Genomic DNA, 10,000 nt, shown 5'->3' with positions numbered 1-10,000 from the left:
TAGCATCTTGATGTGTGGGTGGGTTGGGGGGGTCAATTGTTCCAAAATCAATCTCAAGGTGAAATTTTGTCAAATTGTTGCAAGAAAAAAATCATTACAATTTTCAAAAATGACCTTCAGCAATATTGTCAGTGTTTCATATCCAGTTGTTTCCTTGATGCAGAGTAAACTCCCTGCTCTTTCATCGCTCTCTCCAAATAAGACAATTTGAAAATGATATGTTAATAAAACATGAATAAAGTAGTGTTTTGATTAGAAACAAATCTGATGAATGCTCACTCTCACCAATGATGTGAGGGTTCCATATTCTTTTTTCCTTTGATGAACAGTCTTTCCTGCTCTTTCCAAGAGGTGTCTCCTCTGAAGCAGCAGCAACAGCGCCCTCTGCAAAGAAAAGTCTAAAAAGCTTACAGCACCTGGTATTCCCAGGCGGTCTCCCATCCAAGTACTAACCAGGCCCGACCCTGCTTAGCTTCCGAGATCGGACGTGTTCAGGGTGGTATGGCCGTAAGCAATTAACTCCACCCACAATACCTCCTTTATACATGTGAATCATCACCATCATCAATGGTTCTTCTGTTGCTTTGCAACCATAGAATCTTGATGTGTGGGTGGGTTGGGGGGGTCAATTGTTTCAAAATCAATCTCAAGGTGCAATTTTGTCATATCGTTGCAAGAAAAAAATCATTACAATTTTCAAAAATGACCTTCAGCAATATTGTCAGTGTTTCATATCCAGTTGTTTCCTTGATGCAGAGTAAACTCCCTGCTCTTTCATCGCTCTCTCCAAATAAGACAATTTGAAAATGATATGTTAATAAAACATGAATAAAGTAGTGTTTTGATTAGAAACAAATCTGATGAATGCTCACTCTCACCAATGATGTGAGGGTTCCATATTCTTTTTTCCTTTGATGAACAGTCTTTCCTGCTCTTTCCAAGAGGTGTCTCCTCTGAAGCAGCAGCAACAGCGCCCTCTGCAAAGAAAAGTCTAAAAAGCTTACAGCACCTGGTATTCCCAGGCGGTCTCCCATCCAAGTACTAACCAGGCCCGACCCTGCTTAGCTTCCGAGATCGGGAGTGTTCAGGGTGGTATGGCCATAAGCAATTAACTCCACCCACAATACCTCCTTTATACATGTGAATCATCACCATCATCAATGGTTCTTCTGTTGCTTTGCAACCATAGCATTTAGATGTGTGGGTGGGTTGGGGGAGTCAATTGTTCCAAAATTAATCTCAAAGTGAAATTTTGTCATATCGTTGCAAGAAAAAAATCATTACAATTTTCAAAAATGACCTTCAGCAATATTGTCAGTGTTTCATATCCAGTTGTTTCCCTGATGCAAAGTAAACTCCCTGCTCTTTCATCGCTCTCTCCAAATAAGACAATTTGAAAATGATATGTTAATAAAACATGAATAAAGTAGTGTTTTGATTAGAAACAAATCTGATGAATGCTCACTCTGACCTTTCAGTGATGATGTGAGGGTTCCATATTCTTTTTCCTTTGATGAACAGTCTTTCCTGCTCTTTCCAAGAGGTGTCTCCTCTGAAGCAGAAGCAGCAGCAACAGCGCCCTCTGCAAAGAAAAGTCTAAAAAGCTTACAGCACCTGGTATTCCCAGGCGGTCTCCCATCCAAGTACTAACCAGGCCCGACCCTGCTTAGCTTCCGAGATCGGGAGTGTTCAGGGTGGTATGGCCGTAAGCAATTAACTCCACCCACAATACCTCCTTTATACATGTGAATCATCACCATCATCAATGGTTCTTCTGTTGCTTTGCAACCATAGAATCTTGATGTGTGGGTGGGTTGGGGGGGTCAATTGTTCCAAAATCAATCTCAAGGTGCAATTTTGTCATATCGTTGCAAGAAAAAAATCATTACAATTTTCAAAAATGACCTTCAGCAATATTGTCAGTGTTTCATATCCAGTTGTTTCCCTTATGAAGAGTAAACTCCCTGCTCTTTCATCGCTCTCTCCAAATAAGACGATTTGAAAACGATATGTTAATAAAACATGAATAAAGTAGTGTTTTGATTAGAAACAAATCTGATGAATGCTCACTCTCACCTTTCAGTGATGATGTGAGGGTTCCATATTCTTTTTCCTTTGATGAACAGTCTTTCCTGCTCTTTCCAAGAGGTGTCTCCTCTGAAGCAGAAGCAGTAGCAACAGCGCCCTCTGCAAAGAAAAGTCTAAAAAGCTTACAGCACCTGGTATTCCCAGGCGGTCTCCCATCCAAGTACTAACCAGGCCCGACCCTGCTTAGCTTCCGAGATCGGACGTGTTCAGGGTGGTATGGCCGTAAGCGATTAACTCCACCCGCAATACCTCCTTTATACATGTGAATCATCACCATCATCAATGGTTCTTCTGTTGCTTTGCAACCATAGCATCTTGATGTGTGGGTGGGTTGGGGGGGTCAATTGTTCCAAAATCAATCTCAAGGTGAAATTTTGTCATATCGTTGCAAGAAAAAAATCATTACAATTTTCAAAAATGACCTTCAGCAATATTGTCAGTGTTTCATATCCAGTTGTTTCCCTGATGCAAAGTAAACTCCCTGCTCTTTCATCGCTCTCTCCAAATAAGACAATTTGAAAATGATATGTTAATAAAACATGAATAAAGTAGTGTTTTGATTAGAAACAAATCTGATGAATGCTCACTCTGACCTTTCAGTGATGATGTGAGGGTTCCATATTCTTTTTCCTTTGATGAACAGTCTTTCCTGCTCTTTCCAAGAGGTGTCTCCTCTGAAGCAGAAGCAGTAGCAACAGCGCCCTCTGCAAAGAAAAGTCTAAAAAGCTTACAGCACCTGGTATTCCCAGGCGGTCTCCCATCCAAGTACTAACCAGGCCCGACCCTGCTTAGCTTCCGAGATCGGACGTGTTCAGGGTGGTATGGCCGTAAGCGATTAACTCCACCCGCAATACCTCCTTTATACATGTGAATCATCACCATCATCAATGGTTCTTCTGTTGCTTTGCAACCATAGCATCTTGATGTGTGGGTGGGTTGGGGGGGTCAATTGTTCCAAAATCAATCTCAAGGTGAAATTTTGTCATATCGTTGCAAGAAAAAAATCATTACAATTTTCAAAAATGACCTTCAGCAATATTGTCAGTGTTTCATATCCAGTTGTTTCCCTGATGCAAAGTAAACTCCCTGCTCTTTCATCGCTCTCTCCAAATAAGACAATTTGAAAATGATATGTTAATAAAACATGAATAAAGTAGTGTTTTGATTAGAAACAAATCTGATGAATGCTCACTCTGACCTTTCAGTGATGATGTGAGGGTTCCATATTCTTTTTCCTTTGATGAACAGTCTTTCCTGCTCTTTCCAAGAGGTGTCTCCTCTGAAGCAGAAGCAGCAGCAACAGCGCCCTCTGCAAAGAAAAGTCTAAAAAGCTTACAGCACCTGGTATTCCCAGCCGGTCTCCCATCCAAGTACTAACCAGGCCCAACCCTGCTTAGCTTCCGAGATCGGGAGTGTTCAGGGTGGTATGGCCGTAAGCAATTAACTCCACCCACAATACCTCCTTTATACATGTGAATCATCACCATCATCAATGGTTCTTCTGTTGCTTTGCAACCATAGAATCTTGATGTGTGGGTGGGTTGGGGGGGTCAATTGTTCCAAAATCAATCTCAAGGTGCAATTTTGTCATATCGTTGCAAGAAAAAAATCATTACAATTTTCAAAAATGACCTTCAGCAATATTGTCAGTGTTTCATATCCAGTTGTTTCCCTTATGAAGAGTAAACTCCCTGCTCTTTCATCGCTCTCTCCAAATAAGACGATTTGAAAATGATATGTTAATAAAACATGAATAAAGTAGTGTTTTGATTAGAAACAAATCTGATGAATGCTCACTCTCACCGATGATGTGAGGGTTCCATATTCTTTTTTCCTTTGATGAACAGTCTTTCCTGCTCTTTTCAAGAGGTGTCTCCTCTGAAGCAGCAGCAACAGCGCCCTCTGCAAAGAAAAGTCTAAAAAGCTTACAGCACCTGGTATTCCCAGGCGGTCTCCCATCCAAGTACTAACCACGCCCGACCCTGCTTAGCTTCCGAGATCGGACAAGATCGGGCGTGTTCAGGGTGGTATGGCCGTAAGCGATTAACTCCACCCACAATACCTCCTTTATACATGTGAATCATCACCATCATCAATGGTTCTTCTGTTGCTTTGCAACCATAGAATCTTGAGGTGTGGGTGGGCGGGGGGGTCAATTGTTCCAAAATCAATCTCAAGGTGCAATATTGTCATATCGTTGCAAGAAAAAAATCATTACAATTTTCAAAAATGACCTTCAGCAATATTGTCAGTGTTTCATATCCAGTTGTTTCCTTGATGCAGAGTAAACTCCCTGCTCTTTCATCGCTCTCTCCAAATAAGACAATTTGAAAATGATATGTTAATAAAACATGAATAAAGTAGTGTTTTGATTAGAAACAAATCTGATGAATGCTCACTTTCACCTTTCAGTGATGATGTGAGGGTTCCATATTCTTTTTTCCTTTGATGAACAGTCTTTCCTGCTCTTTCCAAGAGGTGTCTCCTCTGAAGCAGCAGCAACAGCGCCCTCTGCAAAGAAAAGTCTAAAAAGTTACAGCACCTGGTATTCCCAGGCGGTCTCCCATCCAAGTACTAACCAGGCCCGACCCTGCTTAGCTTCCGAGATCGGGAGTGTTCAGGGTGGTATGGCCATAAGCAATTAACTCCACCCACAATACCTCCTTTATACATGTGAATCATCACCATCATCAATGGTTCTTCTGTTGCTTTGCAACCATAGCATTTAGATGTGTGGGTGGGTTGGGGGAGTCAATTGTTCCAAAATTAATCTCAAAGTGAAATTTTGTCATATCGTTGCAAGAAAAAAATCATTACAATTTTCAAAAATGACCTTCAGCAATATTGTCAGTGTTTCATATCCAGTTGTTTCCCTGATGCAAAGTAAACTCCCTGCTCTTTCATCGCTCTCTCCAAATAAGACAATTTGAAAATGATATGTTAATAAAACATGAATAAAGTAGTGTTTTGATTAGAAACAAATCTGATGAATGCTCACTCTGACCTTTCAGTGATGATGTGAGGGTTCCATATTCTTTTTCCTTTGATGAACAGTCTTTCCTGCTCTTTCCAAGAGGTGTCTCCTCTGAAGCAGAAGCAGCAGCAACAGCGCCCTCTGCAAAGAAAAGTCTAAAAAGCTTACAGCACCTGGTATTCCCAGGCGGTCTCCCATCCAAGTACTAACCAGGCCCGACCCTGCTTAGCTTCCGAGATCGGGAGTGTTCAGGGTGGTATGGCCGTAAGCAATTAACTCCACCCACAATACCTCCTTTATACATGTGAATCATCACCATCATCAATGGTTCTTCTGTTGCTTTGCAACCATAGAATCTTGATGTGTGGGTGGGTTGGGGGGGTCAATTGTTCCAAAATCAATCTCAAGGTGCAATTTTGTCATATCGTTGCAAGAAAAAAATCATTACAATTTTCAAAAATGACCTTCAGCAATATTGTCAGTGTTTCATATCCAGTTGTTTCCCTTATGAAGAGTAAACTCCCTGCTCTTTCATCGCTCTCTCCAAATAAGACGATTTGAAAACGATATGTTAATAAAACATGAATAAAGTAGTGTTTTGATTAGAAACAAATCTGATGAATGCTCACTCTCACCGATGATGTGAGGGTTCCATATTCTTTTTTCCTTTGATGAACAGTCTTTCCTGCTCTTTTCAAGAGGTGTCTCCTCTGAAGCAGCAGCAACAGCGCCCTCTGCAAAGAAAAGTCTAAAAAGCTTACAGCACCTGGTATTCCCAGGCGGTCTCCCATCCAAGTACTAACCAGGCCCGACCCTGCTTAGCTTCCGAGATCGGACGAGATCGGGCGTGTTCAGGGTGGTATGGCCGTAAGCAATTAACTCCACCCACAATACCTCCTTTATACATGTGAATCATCACCATCATCAATGGTTCTTCTGTTGCGTTGCAACCATAGAATCTTGAGGTGTGGGTGGGCGGGTGGGTCAATTGTTCCAAAATCAATCTCAAGGTGCAATATTGTCATATCGTTGCAAGAAAAAAATCATTACAATTTTCAAAAATGACCTTCAGCAATATTGTCAGTGTTTCATATCCAGTTGTTTCCTTGATGCAGAGTAAACTCCCTGCTCTTTCATCGCTCTCTCCAAATAAGACAATTTGAAAATGATATGTTAATAAAACATGAATAAAGTAGTGTTTTGATTAGAAACAAATCTGATGAATGCTCACTCTCACCTTTCAGTGATGATGTGAGGGTTCCATATTCTTTTTCCTTTGATGAACAGTCTTTCCTGCTCTTTCCAAGAGGTGTCTCTTCTGAAGCAGAAGCAGTAGCAACAGCGCCCTCTGCAAAGAAAAGTCTAAAAAGCTTACAGCACCTGGTATTCCCAGGCGGTCTCCCATCCAAGTACTAACCAGGCCCAACCCTGCTTAGCTTCCGAGATCGGAAGAGATCGGGCGTGTTCAGGGTGGTATGGCCGTAAGCTATTAACTCCACCCACAATACCTCCTTTATACATGTGAATCATCACCATCATCAATGGTTCTTCTGTTGCTTTGCAACCATAGAATCTTGAGGTGTGGGTGGGCGGGGGGGGTCAATTGTTCCAAAATCAATCTCAAGGTGCAATATTGTCATATCGTTTCAAGAAAAAAATCATTACAATTTTCAAAAATGACCTTCAGCAATATTGTCAGTGTTTCATATCCAGTTGTTTCCTTGATGCAGAGTAAACTCCCTGCTCTTTCATCGCTCTCTCCAAATAAGACAATTTGAAAATGATATGTTAATAAAACATGAATAAAGTAGTGTTTTGATTAGAAACAAATCTGATGAATGCTCACTCTCACCGATGATGTGAGGGTTCCATATTCTTTTTTCCTTTGATGAACAGTCTTTCCTGCTCTTTCCAAGAGGTGTCTCCTCTGAAGCAGCAGCAACAGCGCCCTCTGCAAAGAAAAGTCTAAAAAGCTTACAGCACCTGGTATTCCCAGGCGGTCTCCCATCCAAGTACTAACCAGGCCCGACCCTGCTTAGCTTCCGAGATCGGACGAGATCGGGCGTGTTCAGGGTGGTATGGCCGTAAGCGATTAATTCCACCCACAATACCTCCTTTATACATGTGAATCATCACCATCATCAATGGTTCTTCTGTTGCTTTGCAACCATAGAATCTTGAGGTGTGGGTGGGCGGGGGGGTCAATTGTTCCAAAATCAATCTCAAGGTGCAATATTGTCATATCGTTGCAAGAAAAAAATCATTACAATTTTCAAAAATGACCTTCAGCAATATTGTCAGTGTTTCATATCCAGTTGTTTCCTTGATGCAGAGTAAACTCCCTGCTCTTTCATCGCTCTCTCCAAATAAGACAATTTGAAAATGATATGTTAATAAAACATGAATAAAGTAGTGTTTTGATTAGAAACAAATCTGATGAATGCTCACTCTCACCGATGATGTGAGGGTTCCATATTCTTTTTTCCTTTGATGAACAGTCTTTCCTGCTCTTTCCAAGAGGTGTCTCCTCTGAAGCAGAAGCAGCAGCAACAGCGCCCTCTGCAAAGAAAAGTCTAAAAAGCTTACAGCACCTGGTATTCCCAGGCGGTCTCCCATCCAAGTACTAACCAGGCCCGACCCTGCTTAGCTTCCGAGATCGGGAGTGTTCAGGGTGGTATGGCCGTAAGCAATTAACTCCACCCACAATACCTCCTTTATACATGTGAATCATCACCATCATCAATGGTTCTTCTGTTGCTTTGCAACCATAGAATCTTGATGTGTGGGTGGGTTGGGGGGGTCAATTGTTCCAAAATCAATCTCAAGGTGCAATTTTGTCATATCGTTGCAAGAAAAAAATCATTACAATTTTCAAAAATGACCTTCAGCAATATTGTCAGTGTTTCATATCCAGTTGTTTCCCTTATGAAGAGTAAACTCCCTGCTCTTTCATCGCTCTCTCCAAATAAGACGATTTGAAAACGATATGTTAATAAAACATGAATAAAGTAGTGTTTTGATTAGAAACAAATCTGATGAATGCTCACTCTCACCGATGATGTGAGGGTTCCATATTCTTTTTTCCTTTGATGAACAGTCTTTCCTGCTCTTTTCAAGAGGTGTCTCCTCTGAAGCAGCAGCAACAGCGCCCTCTGCAAAGAAAAGTCTAAAAAGCTTACAGCACCTGGTATTCCCAGGCGGTCTCCCATCCAAGTACTAACCAGGCCCGACCCTGCTTAGCTTCCGAGATCGGACGAGATCGGGCGTGTTCAGGGTGGTATGGCCGTAAGCAATTAACTCCACCCACAATACCTCCTTTATACATGTGAATCATCACCATCATCAATGGTTCTTCTGTTGCGTTGCAACCATAGAATCTTGAGGTGTGGGTGGGCGGGTGGGTCAATTGTTCCAAAATCAATCTCAAGGTGCAATATTGTCATATCGTTGCAAGAAAAAAATCATTACAATTTTCAAAAATGACCTTCAGCAATATTGTCAGTGTTTCATATCCAGTTGTTTCCTTGATGCAGAGTAAACTCCCTGCTCTTTCATCGCTCTCTCCAAATAAGACAATTTGAAAATGATATGTTAATAAAACATGAATAAAGTAGTGTTTTGATTAGAAACAAATCTGATGAATGCTCACTCTCACCTTTCAGTGATGATGTGAGGGTTCCATATTCTTTTTCCTTTGATGAACAGTCTTTCCTGCTCTTTCCAAGAGGTGTCTCTTCTGAAGCAGAAGCAGTAGCAACAGCGCCCTCTGCAAAGAAAAGTCTAAAAAGCTTACAGCACCTGGTATTCCCAGGCGGTCTCCCATCCAAGTACTAACCAGGCCCAACCCTGCTTAGCTTCCGAGATCGGAAGAGATCGGGCGTGTTCAGGGTGGTATGGCCGTAAGCTATTAACTCCACCCACAATACCTCCTTTATACATGTGAATCATCACCATCATCAATGGTTCTTCTGTTGCTTTGCAACCATAGAATCTTGAGGTGTGGGTGGGCGGGGGGGGTCAATTGTTCCAAAATCAATCTCAAGGTGCAATATTGTCATATCGTTTCAAGAAAAAAATCATTACAATTTTCAAAAATGACCTTCAGCAATATTGTCAGTGTTTCATATCCAGTTGTTTCCTTGATGCAGAGTAAACTCCCTGCTCTTTCATCGCTCTCTCCAAATAAGACAATTTGAAAATGATATGTTAATAAAACATGAATAAAGTAGTGTTTTGATTAGAAACAAATCTGATGAATGCTCACTCTCACCGATGATGTGAGGGTTCCATATTCTTTTTTCCTTTGATGAACAGTCTTTCCTGCTCTTTCCAAGAGGTGTCTCCTCTGAAGCAGCAGCAACAGCGCCCTCTGCAAAGAAAAGTCTAAAAAGCTTACAGCACCTGGTATTCCCAGGCGGTCTCCCATCCAAGTACTAACCAGGCCCGACCCTGCTTAGCTTCCGAGATCGGACGAGATCGGGCGTGTTCAGGGTGGTATGGCCGTAAGCGATTAATTCCACCCACAATACCTCCTTTATACATGTGAATCATCACCATCATCAATGGTTCTTCTGTTGCTTTGCAACCATAGAATCTTGAGGTGTGGGTGGGCGGGGGGGTCAATTGTTCCAAAATCAATCTCAAGGTGCAATATTGTCATATCGTTGCAAGAAAAAAATCATTACAATTTTCAAAAATGACCTTCAGCAATATTGTCAGTGTTTCATATCCAGTTGTTTCCTTGATGCAGAGTAAACTCCCTGCTCTTTCATCGCTCTCTCCAAATAAGACAATTTGAAAATGATATGTTAATAAAACATGAATAAAGTAGTGTTTTGATTAGAAACAAATCTGATGAATGCTCACTCTCACCGATGATGTGAGGGTTCCATATTCTTTTTTCCTTTGATGAACAGTCTTTCCTGCTCTTTCCAAGAG

General features: G+C 41.4%; 7 non-coding genes and 9 pseudogenes across 7 annotated transcripts; all 16 read right to left on the bottom strand.

The window, feature by feature from the left end:
• Nucleotides 1-404: 404 nt before the first annotated feature.
• On the bottom strand, nucleotides 405-513 carry LOC138409633 (5S ribosomal RNA; annotated as a pseudogene).
• A 484-nt stretch (nucleotides 514-997) lies between these two features.
• On the bottom strand, nucleotides 998-1,106 carry LOC138409492 (5S ribosomal RNA; annotated as a pseudogene).
• A 496-nt stretch (nucleotides 1,107-1,602) lies between these two features.
• LOC138409432 (5S ribosomal RNA) lies at nucleotides 1,603-1,711 on the bottom strand (annotated as a pseudogene).
• Nucleotides 1,712-2,207: 496 nt separating this feature from the next.
• On the bottom strand, nucleotides 2,208-2,316 carry LOC138409632 (5S ribosomal RNA; annotated as a pseudogene).
• A 496-nt stretch (nucleotides 2,317-2,812) lies between these two features.
• LOC138409631 (5S ribosomal RNA) lies at nucleotides 2,813-2,921 on the bottom strand (annotated as a pseudogene).
• Nucleotides 2,922-3,417: 496 nt separating this feature from the next.
• Nucleotides 3,418-3,526, bottom strand: LOC138409586 (5S ribosomal RNA; annotated as a pseudogene).
• Nucleotides 3,527-4,010: 484 nt separating this feature from the next.
• LOC138409127 (5S ribosomal RNA) lies at nucleotides 4,011-4,129 on the bottom strand. Its single transcript, XR_011242448.1, has one exon. It is a non-coding gene; the product is annotated as a 5S ribosomal RNA (ribosomal RNA).
• Nucleotides 4,130-4,618: 489 nt separating this feature from the next.
• Nucleotides 4,619-4,727, bottom strand: LOC138409811 (5S ribosomal RNA; annotated as a pseudogene).
• A 496-nt stretch (nucleotides 4,728-5,223) lies between these two features.
• LOC138409431 (5S ribosomal RNA) lies at nucleotides 5,224-5,332 on the bottom strand (annotated as a pseudogene).
• Nucleotides 5,333-5,816: 484 nt separating this feature from the next.
• On the bottom strand, nucleotides 5,817-5,935 carry LOC138408379 (5S ribosomal RNA). Its single transcript, XR_011241698.1, has one exon. It is a non-coding gene; the product is annotated as a 5S ribosomal RNA (ribosomal RNA).
• A 495-nt stretch (nucleotides 5,936-6,430) lies between these two features.
• On the bottom strand, nucleotides 6,431-6,549 carry LOC138410015 (5S ribosomal RNA). Its single transcript, XR_011242811.1, has one exon. It is a non-coding gene; the product is annotated as a 5S ribosomal RNA (ribosomal RNA).
• Nucleotides 6,550-7,033: 484 nt separating this feature from the next.
• On the bottom strand, nucleotides 7,034-7,152 carry LOC138408367 (5S ribosomal RNA). The gene has a single exon (XR_011241686.1). It is a non-coding gene; the product is annotated as a 5S ribosomal RNA (ribosomal RNA).
• A 489-nt stretch (nucleotides 7,153-7,641) lies between these two features.
• Nucleotides 7,642-7,750, bottom strand: LOC138409430 (5S ribosomal RNA; annotated as a pseudogene).
• A 484-nt stretch (nucleotides 7,751-8,234) lies between these two features.
• On the bottom strand, nucleotides 8,235-8,353 carry LOC138408356 (5S ribosomal RNA). Its single transcript, XR_011241675.1, has one exon. It is a non-coding gene; the product is annotated as a 5S ribosomal RNA (ribosomal RNA).
• A 495-nt stretch (nucleotides 8,354-8,848) lies between these two features.
• LOC138410003 (5S ribosomal RNA) lies at nucleotides 8,849-8,967 on the bottom strand. The gene has a single exon (XR_011242798.1). It is a non-coding gene; the product is annotated as a 5S ribosomal RNA (ribosomal RNA).
• A 484-nt stretch (nucleotides 8,968-9,451) lies between these two features.
• Nucleotides 9,452-9,570, bottom strand: LOC138408345 (5S ribosomal RNA). Its single transcript, XR_011241664.1, has one exon. It is a non-coding gene; the product is annotated as a 5S ribosomal RNA (ribosomal RNA).
• Between the last annotated feature and the right edge of the window lie 430 nt (nucleotides 9,571-10,000).

Source organism: Paralichthys olivaceus, chromosome 5, assembly GCF_024713975.1.
Source record: "Paralichthys olivaceus isolate ysfri-2021 chromosome 5, ASM2471397v2, whole genome shotgun sequence".
In the NCBI taxonomy this organism is placed as follows: domain Eukaryota; kingdom Metazoa; phylum Chordata; class Actinopteri; order Pleuronectiformes; family Paralichthyidae; genus Paralichthys; species Paralichthys olivaceus.
Note: the sequence above shows the minus strand (reverse complement) of the source record. Positions and strands in the feature narration are given on the sequence as shown.